The sequence below is a fragment of the Canis lupus genome, chromosome 6, assembly GCF_048164855.1.
Source record: "Canis lupus baileyi chromosome 6, mCanLup2.hap1, whole genome shotgun sequence".
Classification (NCBI taxonomy): domain Eukaryota; kingdom Metazoa; phylum Chordata; class Mammalia; order Carnivora; family Canidae; genus Canis; species Canis lupus.
In genome coordinates this window covers 14,748,511-14,769,476 of record NC_132843.1, presented here as the reverse complement: position 1 = coordinate 14,769,476, position 20,966 = coordinate 14,748,511, and the positions used below count along the sequence as shown (strand labels likewise).

Genomic DNA, 20,966 nt, shown 5'->3' with positions numbered 1-20,966 from the left:
TCCTCCTTAAAACTAGTGGGCTACCATAACCCTATACCAAATCTATCAGTGCTTTTAGAGTAAATATCTAGTTACTTCTCTTTCCAGTAAGATCTTCTTACCCTGGCACAGTGAGGGGAGATGCTTCTCTGGGGAAAAAAAAAAATCTCAAAGTGTGAGGTCTTGGTCTGAGGTCACCAAGACCTGTTCTGGGATTCATGAGATCAAAACTCCTTTCAAACTTACTACTAGTATAGTATTTGTCGTTTTGACTCTCAATCTCTCATATGTGTTCAGAATTTTCTAGAGGTTGTATGATGTATGATACTGCAACAGGTTGAATGTGGAAGCAGATAGATTATGCTTCTCACTAACTTTTTTTGGAAAATACAGTTCTTTTTCACAAGATATGTTATTCATGCTGATATATAATGGGCTTATTATTTTAAAATTTGAAGTTAATATATATTTTTAAAATGTCTTAGTCTTAATTTCTAATAGATATAATCCACATAAGCAAAACTCAATAATTTTTTTTAAAGATTTATTTATTCATGATAGACATAGAGAGAGAGAGAGGCAGAGACACAGGAGGAGGGAGAAGCAGGCCCATGCCGGGAGCCTGATGTGGGACTCGATCCCGGGACTCCAGGATCGCACCCTGGGCCAAAGGCAGACACGAAACCGCTGAGCCACCCAGGGATCCCAAAACTCAATAATTTTTAAGGGTATAAAGGGATTCTGGGATGAAAAGTTTGAGATATTGAGCTAAACAGTACACTAAACACTTTGTAAAAATTATTTTATTTAATCTTTAGTATTCTGATGTAGGTAGGACCTCTTTTCATTTCCTTTTTTTCTTTTTTAAAAGATTTTATTATTTATTCATGAGAGAGAGACAGACAGAGAGAGAGAGAGAGAGAGGGAGAGAGAGAGAGAGAGAGAGAGAGAGAGAGGGAGAAGCAGGCTCCATGCAGGGCGCCCAATGTGGGACTCGACCCCAGGTTCCTAGGACCATGTCCTGGGCCAAAGGCAGGCACTAAACTACTGAGCCATTCCAGGAATCCCCCTCTTCTCATTTCCTAGATGAAAAACTATTGCTTAGAGAAGCCAAGTGACTTGCCCACTATCATCCAGCTGGTAAAGGTCAGAACCAGAATTCAGTATCTAGCTGTATGATGATAAATCCTGCACTCCTAGAGCACAAGCTCAACTTGGATAAATCTTATTTCAAGAAAGGCAATTTGACAGGCACCTGGCTGGCTCAGTCAAAAGAGAGCCTGACTCTAGATCTCAGGGTTGTGAGTTTAAGCCCCCTGTTGGGTGTAGAGATTACTTAAATAAATAAAACTTTAAAAAAATTAAAACAAGAAAAGAAAGGCAATTGGAGTATATCTTAGTCCCCACTTACCCTAACAAGAAGAGGGACAGATTTAAATTTCATCTGGAACCCTAACTTTGACTCTCTGGAGGAAGTCCCTAGAGGACTGATTGAGAAGGACCCTGAGCATGCATCTGGGCTCAGCAGGTAAAGGAAGCAAGGTCTAATGGTGATGACTCAGCAGAGTATGGGTGATGCCTACTACAAAGTTACTGTCATGTTTCTCAGACTTATATGCATGAGCTCCAGAGGAGCTTTTGGTGGGGCTCTCAGCTGCCTCTGTATAGCTAAGAAGGCTGTTTACATGATTCCTGGTAGCAGTGAGTAGTATTCAGAGATTTCCATCAGAGGACCTGAGTTTATCAAAGCTTTGTTAGAGATTCTTATGATTTGGAGGAAAGGGTGGAATTATATTTTGGCAAACCTTTCTCAAAATAGTTAATATGAAACTAAACACCATGGATTTAAATTAGTAGGTTCCTCTTTAAAAGGAAAAGAAATTTTGTAACTATATGAGGTGATGGCTATTAATTGAAATTACAGTAGTAAGCATTTTACAGCATATTCCTATATAAAATCATCATATTGTATACCTAAAACTTATACAGTACATCATTTTTATCTCAATAAAACTAGAAGAAATAAATCACTAGGTTTATTTTCAATTTCTAGGTTTCTTTCTTATAAAAAATACATAGCCAGAAGTATATGTACAGTACTCAAAATTTTAAGTGGAAGAAAAATCAACAGGTCTGTCAAAGTTTTCCTGCAATACCAAGCTTCTAAGACTCCTCATTAGTACAACTATAAACAATTTAAATTTCCTAAAGCTCAAAAGCAATTTATTTTTCAACAGACCCACATGTGATCAAACAGGGTGCGGTTGCAGGAGAAATATGCTTTATCACCAGTTTATGCATCTAAGTCAAAATTCAATAGTCATTTCACCTTTCTTCTTTGCAGAAGGGAAAAAACTACCAGTGCAGTCAACCATGGGATTTCTTAACCATGGAAAACAATGGAATAATGTCAAAGGTGGAACTTTAGCCTTTCTCCAGAGCACCAAATGCCTGGAAATCTTGCCTCTTCTTAACTATCACCTCCTCAACAAGTTATCTTCCTTTTATCATTGAAAATCATATTCTCTAAGAGATCTTTTTAGTTTAATAAAGTTTAATAAAGAACTGTCCAGTTGTACATAGAGGACTACATAATCTCAATCTCTGATTTATAGCTTAAGGAGCAATATAATAAATATGTATATGTAAATATGTATAGGGCAAATAAATATTGTGATGAATAAAAATATTACATCAACATAAAACGGAGTGATCAAATTTCACCATCATAGAATATAATGATCATGTGAAGAATTATAAAACTGACCTCAGACTTCTTTAGTGCTGAGTATGGAGTTTTTCCCTTTATTAGTCAAGTTCAATGCTACCTAATTTCCAGTTCAATGCTACCAAAAAGAAAGGTAGAGTTCAAGGAAGAAGCCTTTTTAGTGCAATGTATTCTTAATATTGTATGCTATAATATTTAGCGTCACTGAAACTGTTGGCATTATCCACCTAGACTACCAGCTTTCCTTTCCTCTGAATCTGAAGGACCCCCCAGAGCCTGAGATGGCGTAACATCCCAGTGAAAGTCAGTGTGAATAAATCTAACTTTACGTCAGAAAACAGAACTACTTTTCAGAATTTTCAGAATCAGTTGTTGAATGAAATACAACAAGAAAGCAAACTTGCAATTTCTACATATACCTGCATAGTCTATGTATCTGGCTTACATTAAGGACTACAGACCTCTGAGATACTAACAGACATTCTTGTGACATTAAAGCAAACTCTAAGAAAGATATGGTTCACAATATGGGCTCTTTCTGCACCACTAATTCTTTGAGAGAGAGAGAGAGAGAGAGAGAGAGAGGGAGGTGGGGAGGGGTAGTAGGAGAGAACCTTAAGCAGGCTCTATATTCAGCAGTGTGGAGCCTGACATGGGGCTCCATCTCACTACCCTGAGTTCATGATCTGAGCCAAAATCAAGAGTCGGATGCTTAACCTCCCCCATGCATTGCTAATTAACTGCCCAAAATGCAAATGGGATCAAGTACAAACCACCACACAGTTATGGTTTAGGGTCTTTCTGCTCTAGACTTTTCTCATTTCTACAGGAAGATAAAAAGGCTGGAGTAGAACAGGCAACTTCCATCACTGGTGGCTTTAGGAATAGGGACTGGAGAAGTAAGAAAAAGAGTAGCCTGGGAAATAGGTACCTGCTAATGGTTCCATGGCTTATCCCCAATTCTCCCTTTTTGTTATTGTGGAAAAAGGAAAAAAGGAGCAACACAATTTGAGGGAGACTACTTCTTGATCCTGCAATGTTTTAATTTCCCTTTTGTCAAATGTTTCATGGTTAGTAGTTACTAATGTATTACTAATACAGTAATCACTCTTATAGTAGTTACAAAGTACACAGGACAGAGGAAGAAAGTTTCCCTTAAGTTATTCCCCAAAGACTTTTTACGATTAAACCATTACATACGATTTCAGAATATTCTTATTTTTCAAATGTTAACTTTAATAAGTTATATATGAAGCACATATCACAATGGTAGGCATCTAACAGGTAGGTGATATGACACCAGTTGCTGCTATCATTATTACTTTTACTGGTGGTGGTGGTGGGTGGTGGTCCTTGTCATTGTCAAGAAACGTGAAAGGAAATGTTCTTCTTTGGACAATTACAATACTTGTAACATGGAGAGCTTGCTAACTGCCAGGTAAGTACTCTATTGCCTCCATTTGTAAGAGAACTGAGGTCTAGAGAAGTTAAGGAACTTAACTTCTGTGAAACAAGGTGAAACAAAAAGGAGATGGCAAAGACAGGAGTAGGATCTAACCAGTTTAGCTACAGCAACAGCTCTCTTAGGCTATCTTTGTCACCGAGACCACTTATCTGTTTAAACACCTACAATAATAACCTAATCGGATAAATGGATACTTTATAAAATATTACTAAATTGCTAAGCCAAACAAAACAAAACAAAAGGAAATGAAACCAAAACAATCCAAGGAAGATTTTTGTTTGTTTGCTGATTTGTCCTTGCCTGTATATGTCATGGTTGCAAGACAAAGCTGAAAGAGGGGTTAAGATACGGGGTTAATAGGCACAAAGCAAAGCAACAGTTTTAAAAAGTTGAAACAAGGGATGACTGGGTGGCTCAGCAGTTGAACATCTGCCTGCTTAGGCTCAGGGTGTGATCCCAGGGTCTGGGATCAAGTCCCACATTGGGCTTTCCACGGGGAGCCTGCCTCTCCTTTGCCTATGTCTGTGTCTCTCATGAACAAATAAATAAAATCTTAAAAAAAAAAAAGTCAAAACAAAATAAAACCACCCCTCCTCTCAATAAAAAGACCCCAAACCTCACTATATTAGATGAAAGGGAAATATAAACAAAGGGTAAATTATTTAACAAAGAATAACTAAATATACACATCTAGGGGAGAAAGCATGGGCCCACCCTTAGATTACAAAGCACCTGATGGGTGGGCAACATGTCTCCTGATTTTGATAATTCTCTTGTCTACACCTTTTTTCTCCCCATTGCTCCCAACTTTGGAAGACTCGGTCATGTTTCTTTATTATGTGGCAAATCTAGAAATCAAAAACATTCTTATCAATTCCCTAAAATTTTAGGAATATTTATATAACTTAGTTTCCTTCAATATTTCCTCCTGTCTGAAAAAGTTATTATTTCCATTTAGGGACAAGAGAAAATTTCCTAAAACTCAAATGATAAAAAGAAAGTATGAACTTGAGAGTGTATATTCCTTGATTTTCTTCTTATATGAGTTTAAAAATAAGTACTAGATTTGGCATATGGCCCAATCTATTACTTTAAAAAGTAACACAATTTAATTTCTATTTCCCTCTTCTATCTGTAGCAGGCCACTTAATCTAAATAGATAGAAGTAGATAGTAGCACCTAGGTGGCTCAGTGGTTGATTGTCTGCCTTTGGCTAGGTCGTGATCCCGGGGCCCTGGGATCAAGTGCTGCATCAGGTTCCCTGCAGGGAGCCTGCTTCTCCCTCTGCCTAGGTCTCTGTCTTTCTCTCTGTGTCTCTCATGAATAAATAAATAAAATAAATAAATTCTTTAAAAAATAAATAAATATGTAGAAGTAAAAAAATTCTAACAATAATATGATACGAATTTACTGGAAATTTTATAAACACAATTTTTCTTGTAAAGATAACTTTGTTACAAGCAGAAAAAAAGCTGTGAAGTACACACAATGTGTTAATAATGTTTATCTATTGTTTTTAAATTATCTTTTGTGTTGTGTTGTTTTTAAACTATCTTTTTTGGGGGGGGCACCTGGCTGGCTCAGTTGGTAGAGCATGTTACTCTTGATCTTAGGGTCTTGAGTTTGAGCCCCTCATTAGGCATAAGCCTTCCTAAAAAATAAACTCTTTTTTTCCTATTTTCTAATTTTTAAAGTAATAAACGGTATTATAGCATAATATAATAAAGGAAAGGAAAATATCATATAGCAAACAAACTAATCCCAACTCTATGACTATCCTTGAACAAGTAGTTTATTTTTTTATTTTATTTTTTTTGTAGTTTATTTTTTTAAATTAAAAAATTTTTGAACAAGTAGTTTAAAACAGAGGCATATTACTTAACAACTGGTTTTCCAAAGTGAACACCCCTCCACCCTTTCCTGGTGCTTCAAGATTCCAGGGAGAATATAATTCATTCTAGTGCTTACACTGAGAACCTCTCACAAAGATTTGGAATTTCCACTACTACCGTCTACCATAATTACTCTAAGCTATTTCCCCCCCAGTTAGGATATACTTGCATTGGCCCAACTATCTCACTCAACAAGTTCCTTTTTTTTTTTTAAGATTTTATTTATTTATTCATGAGAGACACAGAGCGAGAGGCAGAGACATAGGCAGAGGGAGAAGCAGGCTCTCTGTGGGGAGCCCAATAAGGGACTCGATCCCAGGACCTCGGAATCATGACCTGGGCCAAAGGCAGACACTCAACCACTGAGCCACCCAGGCGCCCCAAGTTCCTCTTTTGACCAAGGATAAATATTTTCAAGGTACTGAACTTGGGCTATTTATAAAAGTTGACTTTTATTATTTATTTATGTATTTATTTAGAGAGGGAGTGGGGAAAGGCGGCAGAAGGAGGAGAAAGAGAATCCCAAGCGGGTTCTATGCCCAGCACAGAGCCTGACATGGGGCTTGATCTCACAACCCTGAGATCATGACCTGAGCCAAAATCAAGAATCAGACACCCAACCTATTGAGTCACCCAGGCATCACTAAAAGTTGACTTTTAATACCAACCATCTGGAGAGGATAAACATTAATGTTAAAATATATAGGGAAAAGAAAGATAACTACAGTTCATGACAAGAAAGAGTGAGAATAATACTGATTTTAAAAATATTGTGTACATGCTAAGAAAATATAAGATACTACCTCAAGGTTAGTCTAGTTTTAACAGCAAGATTGGCTATGGAGAAGATAGATGGGGATATACATTTTTAAAGTAATAATTCATTTAAAAAATATTTCAGATTTGTATTTCCAAGCACTGTCTACTGAAAAGTCTGAGAGGTAATGACAATTCAATAACAATAAGCACTTCCTAGTACCCTGATTGTGATTTTTACTACCATTCCCCACTGAAAAGAATCAAAGCTCCTTGAAATTATGGCCAATTCCAGGTCTGGGGCAGGAAATACATGGGAGTAGTCTTGAACAGAGAGCAAAGAAGCTATCAAGGCGTAATGGATCAGGTCAAAAGACATGACTCAATATGAAGTATTCCCACAGGCCAAAGAATAGAGAAATTGAACATAAAAGAGAAAAAATGCAATGCAGTGAAGCATATTTAAAATATAAAAAATCACAAATTAATTTTGCTACTGAAGGAGAAAAAGCTCCTCTTGGAAAAAAACAAACAAAAAACAAAAGACAAAGCATCCTCCTGAATGCTGCTAAAAGGAAAAGGAAAGAGGAAATCTTTATTTTGCTTTTCCAGCACTTCCAGTAACCAAATAGTCCTGGTTATTCAGAGTTTTAATATTTTTAATGAAGAATATCAGCTAAGAAATGTGAAAAGAATGACAGAATAATAAAATGACCACTTTGCAACCCTTAATGCAAAATTCATTTAGGCAATGATAATAAATGGGAGAACTTTATAACAGAGGGATTAAGCTGACACCTCCTGAACCCACTGCTCAAGCTTAACTTCACTGATAGTGAAGCAATGAGACACCAGGAGCCTCCCCACATGAAGTAAGAAGCACACACACTACACCAGAAGTACACACACTACGGAGGAAGTATTTCAATGGGCATATTAAATATAGTCAAATCCTTACAGCTACCTTCCATTTATAGGATGGAGGAACAAGTAAAGGAATAAGCAAACTCAAAATAAAGACAGGTAGACAGAGTAACTGAGTTAGTTTCTGCAACAAGCCAGGATTATCTGGTTTACGAATTTGAAACTAGGATTCAAGTTCAGATGAAAAAGTCCATGTCTGTTTCCCCAGTATGACATGTTATTTGACGTTGAAATGTCAGGAAGCAACGTTGAGCATGGAGATGATATATTTTGTTTGTGGTATGTGTGTATAGTTGGCTTTGGTTTGAGGTTTCTGTTTTTAAGGCTGTGTGCCAGACATAGTACTTTTTAAAAAAAGGACAACTTTGTGTAACTTGTCTGTTTTCTGTTACCTTTTACTCTGTAGATGTTGTCTTACTCTACAAACTTTAATAGTCATCTACCCAGCCAGGCAGCATTTATTGAAATCCTAAAATCGAAGTGGGTAAGCACCTAGGCTGTAGAGTCAGATGATTTTAATTCAAATCCTACAACCACTACCCATATGATATTGGGCAAGTCACTAAGTCTCTCAACTGTAAAGTGAGGTAATACAACCAATATCATAGATTTTTGTGAGAATACATAAGATTTAATGCATATATAACATTTTTAGAAAAGTATCTGGAAGAGAATAAATGTGGAAAACAGTAGTAATAGGGGTGCCAGGGTGCCTCAGTTGGTTAAGTGTTCGACTCTTGATTTCGGCTCAGGTCATGATTTCAGGGTTCTGGGAACGAGCCCCATTTTGGGCTCCACACTTAGGGTAGAGTCTGCTTGAGATTCTCTTTCTCCCTTTCCCTCTGCCCCTCCCTCTACTCATGTGTGTGTGCACATGCACACTCTCTCTCAAAGCAAATAAAATCTTTTTTTAAAAAAAGTAGTAATAGGTTTTTTTAATTGTTGTTTGTTTTTGTTTTTTTAGCATTGTGCTACATTGAAGATACAGAGAAAAGTAAGATGTACTTCTTCTGTTGCATGTGTTAGGCATTACAATGGATTCTGGGGCATTTTTCTAGGAACAAATGGCCATCAACGTAAAAATTCCAAAAACTGCTATTTGGTACTATATATGATTTATTTATTAAGAGATTTTACAGTCACATGTACAAAACATTATTGTCCCTCACAGTTATCAGAGTCTTTGTATAAGAAAATTACTTGTAGTGATGAATCACTAAATTCTGCACCTGAAACCAGTATTACATTATATGTTACTAACTAGAATTTAAATAAAAACTTGAAACACGAAAAAAAAGAAAATTACTTGTTATATAGCATTACCACTCACATATCTTTTCTCTATTAAAAATATTCATTGGAGTGCCTGGTGACTCAGTCGGTTAGGCATCTGCCTTCTGCTCAGGTCAAGATCCCAGAGTCCTGGGATCCAGCCCCACGTTGGGCTCCCTGCTCAGTGGGGAGCCTGTTTCTCTCTCTTTGCCCCTCCCCCCTCCCTGCTCATGCTCATTCTCTATTAGATAAATAAAAATCTTTAAAACAAAATTCACTGATGAGTGTGATAATGGAAATCAAACATGGTTCTTACAAGTTCAGTCTATAACCCAAAATTAAAAGCAAGCTTAAAAAGCAAGCATATATATATAAAAAAGCAAGCATATATTCACATTTCTCTCTCTTTTGTGCATTTTTCATTTTTTACATTTCACTTATTCTTTGAAATTGACATTTGTTGCTCTTGATTATAATCAGTTGAGTCTAGTGATTGACTCCCTCATTATATTGTGAGTTCTTAGATGAAATATTTTGTTTAAAACTAGAATGAGTAAAAAAATAACAATGAATACATTGAGCTTTTTGTGTGTGTCTTATCTAATTATACATTAAACTAATTTGAAGAGATATTATCTCTTCCCAAGCACGTTCCAAAAATGCACAAAACTAATCATGCATTCAAAACAAAAGCGTGATATTTAATTTTTATTCATCCTCTTTGCTGAAAAGAAATAGAAAATGTAAATAGATTAAAAGACAAACTTGCCAACCACTTTTAATAGTTCTGTACATTTAAATCTGGATGAATCTCTCTTGACAGTTTCTGAAGCCACAAAGTATTTTAGGTACTGAAATAAAAACTCAGCCCTAGCAACTTTATTTTAAAATTTATCATTTTTTACCAATATACTTACAGATATATGTCTTAAATTGTTATGGAAATAATTACTGTAATATGCCAAATAATTTCATAATAATTATTAAAAAGGGCATAATTAAAAGATAAAGTACAATGGTATTTTTTCTTTGTAATGAAAAGTTACATGTTACTACTGGAAATCTCTACTTTCTTCCTTGAAATACCAGAAATTCTTCTGTAAAATAAACACATCTCATCAAGACTCTCTGGAACTAGTATAATTACCAGAGGCAATCCCTGTGTAAGATCAAAGAAGCAAAACAATAATAGGCAATGTGTGACCTCTACCATGTCACCAGAGACCAATTTTTCAACAGGGAGAAGAGTCAATAATCCAGAACAGAAAACATTAAATAACCAGAAATGCTTCCAAAGTGTGGTTTACCGCATCCATCAAGCCTGCCACACTCAGAGTTCAGAGTCTCTACGGTTTCAGAGAACAAACTTGTGGGAATTTATCACAGCAGTTACTCAAATCTGCATAAAACACCAGAAGCAAAAAACCAATTTGCCAAATGCAGAATAGAATTTCAAAAGATACCACAATAATTTTCCAAATTTCATTGGATGCTTTAGAAAGTATAATAGGAAGGGCACAGATGACTAAAGCTTTTGCATAGAACATTCACCTAATTTCTCTTATTTCCAATCCCCACTTAGTTTCTCCAAGAAGCTGTTTGAAAAGTGGGCTAGAAACATTAACCAGATAAAATAACTAGTAGTAATACATTGAAAACTTCTGCAGGTTTTTGTTTTGTTTTGCTTTGGTAATACTGAGTCCCTGGATCCAGAAACAGGATTTGCTTTGGTCTCTTCTGTAATGTATTTAGATGACTAATAAGAATTATAAGGGTGCAAAGTGGGGTAAAGAAATTCCCACTCACAATAATTACAGTAAAATAGAAGTACATGTAAAATTGACTTTTAGAAAGCACCACAGATAAAATTGGGCCTTAGAAGCAGCAAAATCTGATTGTTTTCCTTAGCTATGAACACCAAACAGCTATGTTCTTTCAAAATTAGATGTGACTTAGGGACTGAGCAAATTTATCTGAATTTTTTGACTTGCAAAACACCCATTTTGCTGGTAATTCAGAGAGTAGTAAAAAGACTTAGCATAGAGGAAAAAGTGCTGGAAATTCAAAGCAACTGTGAACATTGTGTTCTTTTTTTTTTTTTTGAACATTGTGTTCTTATATGGATTGGTTACTCCTGCTACCTTCATCTTTCCACTCTGTCATCTGCCCCTGTCTTTCCATCTTTTTATCGTATTAACATTGCTAATTGTATTTGTCAGTTTTGCCACAATTTCAATGCTACTTAAACAGCTGTGGGTTTTCTCTAGGCAATTATCAGTCACTACACTTAGGTTTCTAAATTAGTTGTTGAAAGGCACTTTAACCTTGAGAAAATAGACATTAAACACACTGCATGCATGCTGAGCCTTACATTTATGTCTATTTTGCTTTAAAATGAATCTTATTTAAAAAGATTTAAAAAATCACATACAAGTGTAATTCACAAACATTGTAACTTTATGAATTAGTAAGAAAATGCTTAACAAAGCCTATTATATACTATTCAGCATTTCATCTTCTTTCCCCTTACTGTATATATAATAATATATGTCTATGTTCTCTATGTATTTGTACATAGATAGAATAAATTAGAACATCAAAATATTGCCAAATTCCTCTAACAGTTCCTTTTACTTATGTGCCAAGTGGCCAACACCTTTCAAAGGTATCCATAATCATGGAAGTGGTACCTTGAGGTCATGGGCTCTGGTAAAGAGAGCTCTCACAACATGCAGATCCCATCCCCCCTCCACCCCCACCCTTTTCCATTTCCCTGCAAAGAGAAAAATTCTTTATTATATAATCTTGCTTTTCTTATTCTCTATTCTTGACTCTGACATTTTCTTCTTCCTACTATAAAATATACAAGAAACACACTAAGCACACAGGCTTATGGCTATTCATCAACTGATACTTCTACGAAATACAACTACAATTTTAAAAGCACTTCTATAATCTAGAAACATTGTAGTTTGTATTTCATGTGCCATTTATTCCCTTTATACATTAAAATAAATTCTAAGGTAACTTTTCAGAGTTAATAATCTTTGGTGTTTTTAAAGGTTTATAATATCCTGTTTGTGGGTCAAAAGCTCGTTAGAATAATCTTTAAATTAATGGAGGCTCACTCCTTACCAGTCTCTCCCCCTACCCCCCACTTTTGGCTCTGAGGAAAGAAAAGAGTGGTAATTCAATAACGCAAAATTCTTCACTGAGAGACAAACATTAAAATGATAAACATTTTGGAAAGCAAAGTACACTTCAAACCCTCACTATTCTTTCAGACCTATATTGACTCTTATAGTAGTTGCCAACATTTGGTAAGGATTATCCTTCCATTAGACAAAAGCAAGCATTCCTTAGATAAATCAGGAGTTTTTGCCATGAGACTCATAAAACCTTTTCACAACACAGATTTTCAAGAGAATCCTTTAAGGTTTTAGGAGGCTGCTCCTTTTACTAAGTAACAAAATACACCCCATGGTGTCTCACTGACCCCACTCAGCTGTCCTTTGACCTCTTCAATTGTTGGAGCCTAACTCCAGGGCCACAGAATTTGCCTCCCATATCAAACAGGGGATGTTGCTAACTCCTAGCACCTGGTGTAACAAAACGCAACGGTTCTACGCTCTTCTGTCTCCTCCACTCCCTCTCTGATCATTTTCCAGATGTTCCAGGCCCAAATGTTAAGCCAATACTAGGTGCCAGGGTCTGCATGGTCACGAAGGCACAAACAAGGACTTTGCTGAAGTGGCAATGACCCTCTTGTTCTTTTTGGCCTTAAAAGAATTCAGCAGGAAGAAAAAGACCTCTGCCTCTCTTGGAAATGCCAGGCTACTCAAACATGTTGTAACATCGGAAAGGAGAGATACAGTCTTGGGCTATGCCCTGACAAACGAGAGTTCCTTAAAACAGCATCCCCACATCCTTCATTCTAAGCAAACTTTTAATTTTCTTTGACATAGGGAGAAAAAAAAGGCAGTATTTTCTTAACTAAAAGCCTCCTAAAAATAGAAAAAAACTTTCATAAAACTTTTAAAACATACATCTCAGTGTTATATGATAAAACATTTTTATACAGTCAATAAATATGGTTTGGGGTTTTCTGCAGAGGCCAATAATCTAGATCTCCCTTATTAGACAACTTGAAAGATAAAAACCACAGTCAACAAAAGGGAATTAAAAACTGGATTCTTATTATCTTCATTTAGTTATACAGGAAATATCACATGAAGGCTGTTGACAGGAGAAAAAAATATTCAGCAATACTAAATAAGCAAAAACTTATTGCTGAATAAGGTTTTCCCCCCCCTTTTGGTGGAGAGGTGGGGGAGGGGAGAGGAAAACAGAGCGGAGGAAATGGAAGAGGAGTTCATGGAAATATCTGCTTAATCAGTTTAAGAACCAAGTATAGTAGCTTTATTTAAATTCTAAATAAAAGTTCCCAAAACAAAACTCATCTTGAAAAATTGGGGGGGGGGATATTATAATCGTACGATACCTTGGTTTATTTATTAACATTTTTGAATCACGTTCATGATTAAGTTGGGCTGTCAACACTTCAGGGAGCCTGCCGTCTAGATTTTACTTGTTTAAAGCTTTTTTGGACCTGCAAAAACATAAAAAAGATAAAAGTATATATGTAAAGGCGTGAATTAGTTTCCAAATGCATTATATTCCAGAAGAAAATGATTTAAATAGTTACAATTCTACAAAAGTTACAATTAGAAATGAATTACAAAGTCTTACATAACTCCATAAACATCATAACTGGCAAATACAGATATTCCCAAAATAATCACTCCTAATTATATATACTCAAAAATAATTTATTGTTCTTAAGATTCCCCTCTACTTACACCCTACTAAATGTAAGTTGAATAAATCTGTTAAGTCTGTAGTTTTGACAAGTGTTACCATATGCTGACAGCTCCACAGACCATTATTATTTTTAGGAATAAAAATAATGAAAAACAATTTTCTTATTCTAAGGAATTTGAATTTTATAATCTTTGACGCTTAGCCAAAATTTACTTCTCCAAGAACTATCAAAAATTTAAGATATAACTAATAATGCTTAAAAGTATTTTGCTACTTTTTGAAACTAATGCTTTAATAATCTCCAAGAAAGAGAGACTGTACAAAGAAAAAGAGTTATATTTTTACCCTTTTGAGTAGTTTCTTTCTAGGAGTAATTAAACTAAATAATTATAATTACATAGAACTGGTTGAAAATTACAGTGTGTGTATTATTCTCTCCTTTAAGTAGATTATGGTCAATATAAACTATTGGGTGGAAAAATAGGAAATATAGTCATAAAACATCAAATGAAATAAAAATTTGTCACTGATTTTTATATGTAACTTAGAAGTGTTTTTATTCCTTTGTTACTGTGTCTAAAAGGAAAACAAAAGGGGATTTTCCTAAGAATATATTAATTTCAATATGCATATTTATAGCACTAAATATATTTAAAGGGATATTAACTTATGCTATCAAAATAAATAGTTTTCATTTTATTGTCCTTTTTTGCCAATTTGAGAGGAAAGACAGAAAAAGAACCAGTTTAGATTTTGAAATAAAAATCTTTATCTTACCTGTCAGAAGAATGTCTTCAGGCAAAAGAACAATTTAAAAAGCAAGACCCAGATTTTCAAACTCATGTATTTCCCACCCACCTACACACAAATAGACATCTTTTTGTAAGTCAGGAGTCTCGCTACCTACATCCAAACCCAAGATTACCCCATATGGTCAACAAGGTCAAACCACATTACTGCCAATGAAACTATATGACTCCACGAGGACCTTAATGATTTTTAAAAAAGGTCAGTAATCCAATTCCAATAGCTTCATAGTCTAAAATTGCTAATTTTTGGCCACGTGCTGCACACTTCACCTGCTAGTAATGACATTTTTGTATTTTCTTCTAATTACACTCAAAGCTAAGACCTTTGGCCCTGGGCCACAGACCCCTATTCAGGCTGCACACATTCTCTTAAACGACCTGATCCTTTGTTGTCACTCTTACTCTTTCATCTATTATTTACACCCATAGAGAAGGAAGAGACTCTACCATTTGTATGGCTTAAAGCTTCTAATCATCTTAATTTCTTTGCCTTTCAACCTATGGTCTTTTTCATAGACGAATGCCAGAAACTTTGACAAAATCATTTTTTTCAACCACATCCTGCCACCTCTCTTTCTCCTTTCCTACTCCCTGGCCAAGCTCCTTCCTGTTCCTTCTCTTACATAGGCACGATTCTGCATCAATCCAAATTTACAAATTTTGACTTTGGCAACAAAATGAATTTCTAAATATAATACAAAACTTTCACCTTGTTCTGACAAATCAATAACATATCTCTTTCTTTCATCGAAAAGCCCATTAAATTTACTGGAAGTTTACTTCAAATAACTTAAAATCCGCCCCCAGTCTCCCTATGGCCTGAGCATAGATTTTTCAGAATCCTCCTGCAAAAATGTCAAAAAAATCTTAAGTAAACAGTAAGGATGTTGGTTATGTGGTTAATACTTTTCTAACATTTTAATATCTACAGTTGCTCAAATACAAGAAAAAATGGAGGAAGGAAAGAAAAATGAAAACATAAAGAAAAAATTTAAAGACTAGAAAATTTTTAAATCATTACATTTTAAAAGATGACATTCTCAAACAGCAAAATTCTCACATAAAACAATGTATATCATTGCAATTTCCCAACACTTTACCCAGACGTTTTTTTTAATGTCCAAATACATTTTGCAAATCCAAAGCACAGAATCGTTTACCATGATGCAGATGTGCCCCTCAGATCACAGTAGCCAACAAAAGACTCTGATTTCCAAGATGTTTAAAAAATGACATATGATCCATCTTTGCTCTCTCTTTCTCTATTGCTCAGCTTACTCTTGATTTCTAACAGTATTTCCTTGTTGTCTGTCCTCTCTCTCTGCAGACCCTGAAACCCCTTGTCTTTTCTTATTTTCACCATTTGCTTCAACCAGCAGTTCACTGGAGACCCATCCATCTTGTAATGCCTAAAGTGACAGATGCTCTCAGGAACCACCACACTGCTGAGTGAACAAAAGATAACATCACCTCTAGGAACTCCAGAGAGAAATACAACTGCAACCTTAAGACAGGGGCTGACTTGACAGACATTGGACCATAAACCTCTTCTAAGCGAAAAAGAAAACAATTGCCACACACACAAAAAAATCTGACACAATCAAAGGCAGAAAAGAGTGATTATTTGTGGATTGCCTTTTCACTCTGCAGCTCACTTTTCCCTCCCAATGCTTTTATATTGGGGCAATTCACTTGCCAAGGGGCAAGAGAAGTTCTTGGGAAAAAAGCCTTTCTCAAGTATCTTCTTTTATTCAACAATATTCAAAGTGAAATTTGTTCACGTGCTTGTTTCAGTAAAGCTAAGGCTTATGATAGAGCATTCATGAGCCTGACCTGTCCTGTTTGCATAAAGCAGTATCTGGACTCAAGAAATGCTGACTCAGTTCTACTGCTGTGAGAGGCATAGGCATGTTTTGCAAATTAAAAACACGTTAGAAATTAAAAAGCAACGTGTGACACAATGTCAACAATATGTGTAGCTCATAAAAAAACAGCTCACCATTCATTCATCAGACAACTTCCAACTTGGGTTAAAAAAAGACAGTTAACAAGAGGATTCTGGGAAGGACTACAGATCTCTTTTCTAACAAAGGAAGGGTCATATTAACATCTCCCAACAACAAACTAATGACAGGGACGCTGGTAAGATACAGGGGACTCTCCTGATGCCATCTAGGGTTTTGTTTTTCGTTTTTTAAAGCATCTTATTTAAAATCTTCATGCAGCAATAGGTAAATGTAAATTCTGACATTTAAGTTTAATTTAATTCTGGATTTAGATAAATACAGTGAAGGGAAATTTTTGAAGAATAGAAAAACAAAAACTGACTTGAAGGTCACTTAAGAACATTGTGTGATCAATGTCAATTACAGAGATTAACAACTGTTTTTTATAATAGGTATCAAGCTACACAGAGGGCAATCTCTGCTGCAGCTAAATACATTATCATTTTGAAACAGGGCAAATGATATAAATATCTGTTAAATCAAAAATAAAGAGCAAAATGCTCAAGAAAAGTTCTGTCAACCATTATTTCTAAAAAGAATCATAAGCACATACCATAGCATCTCCTTAATACAAATATTTTACTTTTCGTTTGTAATTTGCACAAAAAGCCCTTAGTTACAATTATTTTTCTTTGAAGTCATTAATGATTCTCCTCTCATTCCCATTTTACCAAAAATATATAAAATTTAAAAGATAGCTTATTTCATTCCCTGTGTTTGAATTATTTGTGGGGTAAAAAAATACATGTATCTGTTTTTTAAACATTTTTTAATGTATCCTTTATTTCCCTAAATGCTTCTATGTATCTGTACAAATAAAGTAGTACAAATATTTCAGAATCTCAGAATTTTGTTTTTTATTTTAATTCTGGCAAAACAGAAAGCATACAAAATACTCAAATAAATATATACAATTTTACGTAACTAATGGAAAAAAAGATTAATTATAGACTGCTCCTCAATATAAAAAGGACTTCTTCTAATATGGACTTGACTTCTAACCAAATAATTTTGTTTTTTGTTTAACACAACCTTATCCTAAGTAACCCCCCCAAAAATACTGATCCAAAAGTACATCATTCAACACTCTCAAACTTTGGCATGAATACCAAAAAGAGAGACATGACCTTGAAATGACAGTTCCATTGCAGAAGGCTCCCCCCACCCCCCCAAAAAAGCCCAATTAAATGACCTACTTTTAAACACAATAGGATCGATATGCATGCAGGAAAAGTACACCCCTGTGGAAAGTTCTTATTGCCTGATTGATCAAAAACAAAACAAAACTTTTCTTTTTTAAGGGCCCCTTCCAGATCACAGTCAGTGCCAGAAATCCACACAGGAAAAAAATCCATCAAAATGAAGCCCTAAAAGGGTTTACCCTTCACCATCCTATTTGCACTTCAAAACCCTGTAAGTCCTTCAGTTAAACCCCAGGGCTGAACCATTTCAATAATAAGAGAGGTGGCCAGCAGTGATTTATCTCCCATTTGGCCTCTGGACAGAGCTGTAACGTCTACGAAGCTTCCCTTCCCTGAGTCAAACCCTCCCCCAAGTCTCAACCTTCACTTGTGCAGTTTGGGATCTGCAACCTTATAAACAACTCCTATGCCCCTTCCAATCAGATGCAAGAGTAGTCTGTAATTCAAGATTTGGATACATTTTCTTGGCAATGCTTTCACAAAATGGAATGCTGCTGAGTAATCAGAGCTTTGAAAATACCAGGTTAAAATTCAGGTTCTCTTTTTATAAATTGGGAAAGAAAACAAACTTGCTAATTTTACCTTCTCTCTTCTTACATATGTTAATTGTTATCAGAATTTGTTAAACTTTTTCCAATTTATACCTTGATACTCTTAATGTCTTGGGCCACATCAGCCAACTTCCCACAGGGATGTTCATCTAGATTTAAATCCTTGCATTGTAAAATATCTTAACAAAATCCAAAAAAGTAGAGATTTCACAGGTCACACACTCCTCGGTCAAGAAGACCTTAAAAATAGATATCAGACCACTATGACTTAACTGATTTATTCTACGCTTGTTATCAAATATGTACTATAACTGTCATCATGCAATTCTCGTCTAGTAAAATAAACACCAAACATTATTTAAGTTGAAATATTGGTTTCAGAAGTTATCAAATACGAAACACAATGAAGTTATTCCTTAAAAATGAAGGATAATTTGTCACTAGGCATGAATTCTCTATTTCAAAATTATATTCACATATTTCCTAGCATAGAAAGAGGATGAAATATATATGTACCTTTTCCTGCCATTTAAACGAGAAGTTTGTTTTTCTAATTGATTCTGATAAATTCCATCTGAATGCCACATTAACAACTTGCACTAAATGATTCCACTAGAGTCATTCTAGTTTTACAAGTTGAAAACTTTGAAGCTATGTCACTATCTTCATATATTTAGAGACGTACAGGCAAATATAAATATATTTTCTTTAAACCTAAAATCAGTTAAGAAAATTTAAAAAATTAAATATATACTGATAGTTAAAAATACAAGAAAAACACATTTTTTGTTAACTAAAAATTATTTATGGTTTTAGAGATATTTAGCAAAAAAAATTATATTTCTGCTGTTAAAAAATGCACCATCAACATCCTTATACCTTATTAGCAAATAGTTTTCATTTTTGGAGCGCCAAGTACCACAAATACAAGAAAAAACAACTCTCACAGCAAATGACTTCATTGCATGATCCCAGGTCAATGAATCTCAGATTTGTATTTAAGATAACATAATAATTCAAATTGCATGTATAAACTAGGAAAAACAGATGACTGAAAAATACTAAGAGACATGCATTTTTAAATCACTGAAACCAAACTAATAACAATATCCAGGAAAACAAATTTCTTAACCTACTACATGACATTAAAAAAAAAAGCTTTCCTCAGATAATCAACAAGAGTAAATTGATCCACCACAGAGGAAATATTCAATCTTCATTAAATATTTACTCACTGCAATAGGTTGTTAGGTCTATTTAGACCTCAAAGAAAAAATAGTTCCTGTCTGGTAGGAATCAGGTCTTCAGGGAGAATTGAATGGAGATGAGAGGCAGTTCCTTAAGTCATGACACTATTTCAAACTGACAATTCTAAAAAGTAGAGATATGCTATAAAATGTATAGTACTACTTTGAAACCTGATACAAAGAAAGTGATACTTATTATAATGAGCACTGAGTAACATGTAGAATTGTTGAATCACTATTTTCTACACTTGAAACTAATATAACACTGTATGTTAACCATAGGGGAATTAAAAAAACTTAATAAAACTATAGGAAAAAAAAAGACAAAGAAAATGATACTTAAGGGACTCTTAATTTTAATGAGGTTTGACTGAGTAAGCAACTTCATTTCCTATTAATGTAGCACAATAAAATTTGGATGTTCAACATCTGCCGTCCCCAACTCTACCAGTCTGTAACTGTAGCCCAGTCACCTATCTTCTCTGGGCCTTTTTCCTTATCCATAAGATGAGGAATAGAGTAAATACATTTCTAGATTGAAAACACTGTCGTGGTAATGGAGGCAGAGAAAACATCCTATTCACTGCAGCAACAACAAAAATAATACTCAGGACTCAACTTAATGAAGATATGTGATAACATTTTTTAAATTGCCAAACTTTATGTAGATGATTTCTTTATTTATCTTTATTTATTTTTTTAAAGAATTTATTTATTCATGAGAGACAGAGAGAGAGAGAGGCAGAGACATAGGCAGAGGGAGAAGCAGGTTCCTCACAGGGGGCCCAATGCGACACTCAATCCCGGGACTCCAGGACCATGCCCTGGGCTGAAGGCAGGCGCTAAACCATTGAACCACCCAGGGATTCCCAATATGTAGGTGATTTATTTATTTAAAGATTTTATTTATTTATTTATTTATTCATTAGAGACACAGAGAGAGATTGAGAGAGAGAGAGAGAGGCAGAGACACAGGCAGAGGGAGAAGCAGGCTCCATGCAGGGAGCCCCACATGGGACACGATCCTGGGTCTCCAGGATCACACCCTGGCCTGAAGGCAGCGCTAAACCGCTGAGCCACCCAGGCTGCCCTATGTGGGTGATTTAAATGAATATTTACACACAGAGAGAAATGTGCCAGGTGTTTTAAAGAGCAGTCTAATCATTGTAAAAACATGTTTCTCAAACAAAATAACAAACTTGACACAACTCCACTCAAAGTATCAGTAGAATTTTGTGGGGAACATTATGAAAACATCCATAAGGGGTGTTAAAGGAAGATTATCAAAGAAAAGATGGGAGGAGAAAAGTCTCT

General features: G+C 35.1%; 1 protein-coding gene across 8 annotated transcripts in view; it reads right to left on the bottom strand.

The window, feature by feature from the left end:
- Positions 1-20,966, bottom strand: part of GREB1L (GREB1 like retinoic acid receptor coactivator) — a 269,293-nt gene that overhangs the window by 136,311 nt on the left and 112,016 nt on the right. For all 8 annotated transcript variants that reach the window (XM_072828988.1, XM_072828987.1, XM_072828985.1 and 5 more), the window contains exon 3: positions 13,518-13,625. The gene's annotated coding sequence lies outside the window, so the exon portion shown is untranslated. The remainder of the gene's footprint in view (positions 1-13,517; positions 13,626-20,966) is intronic.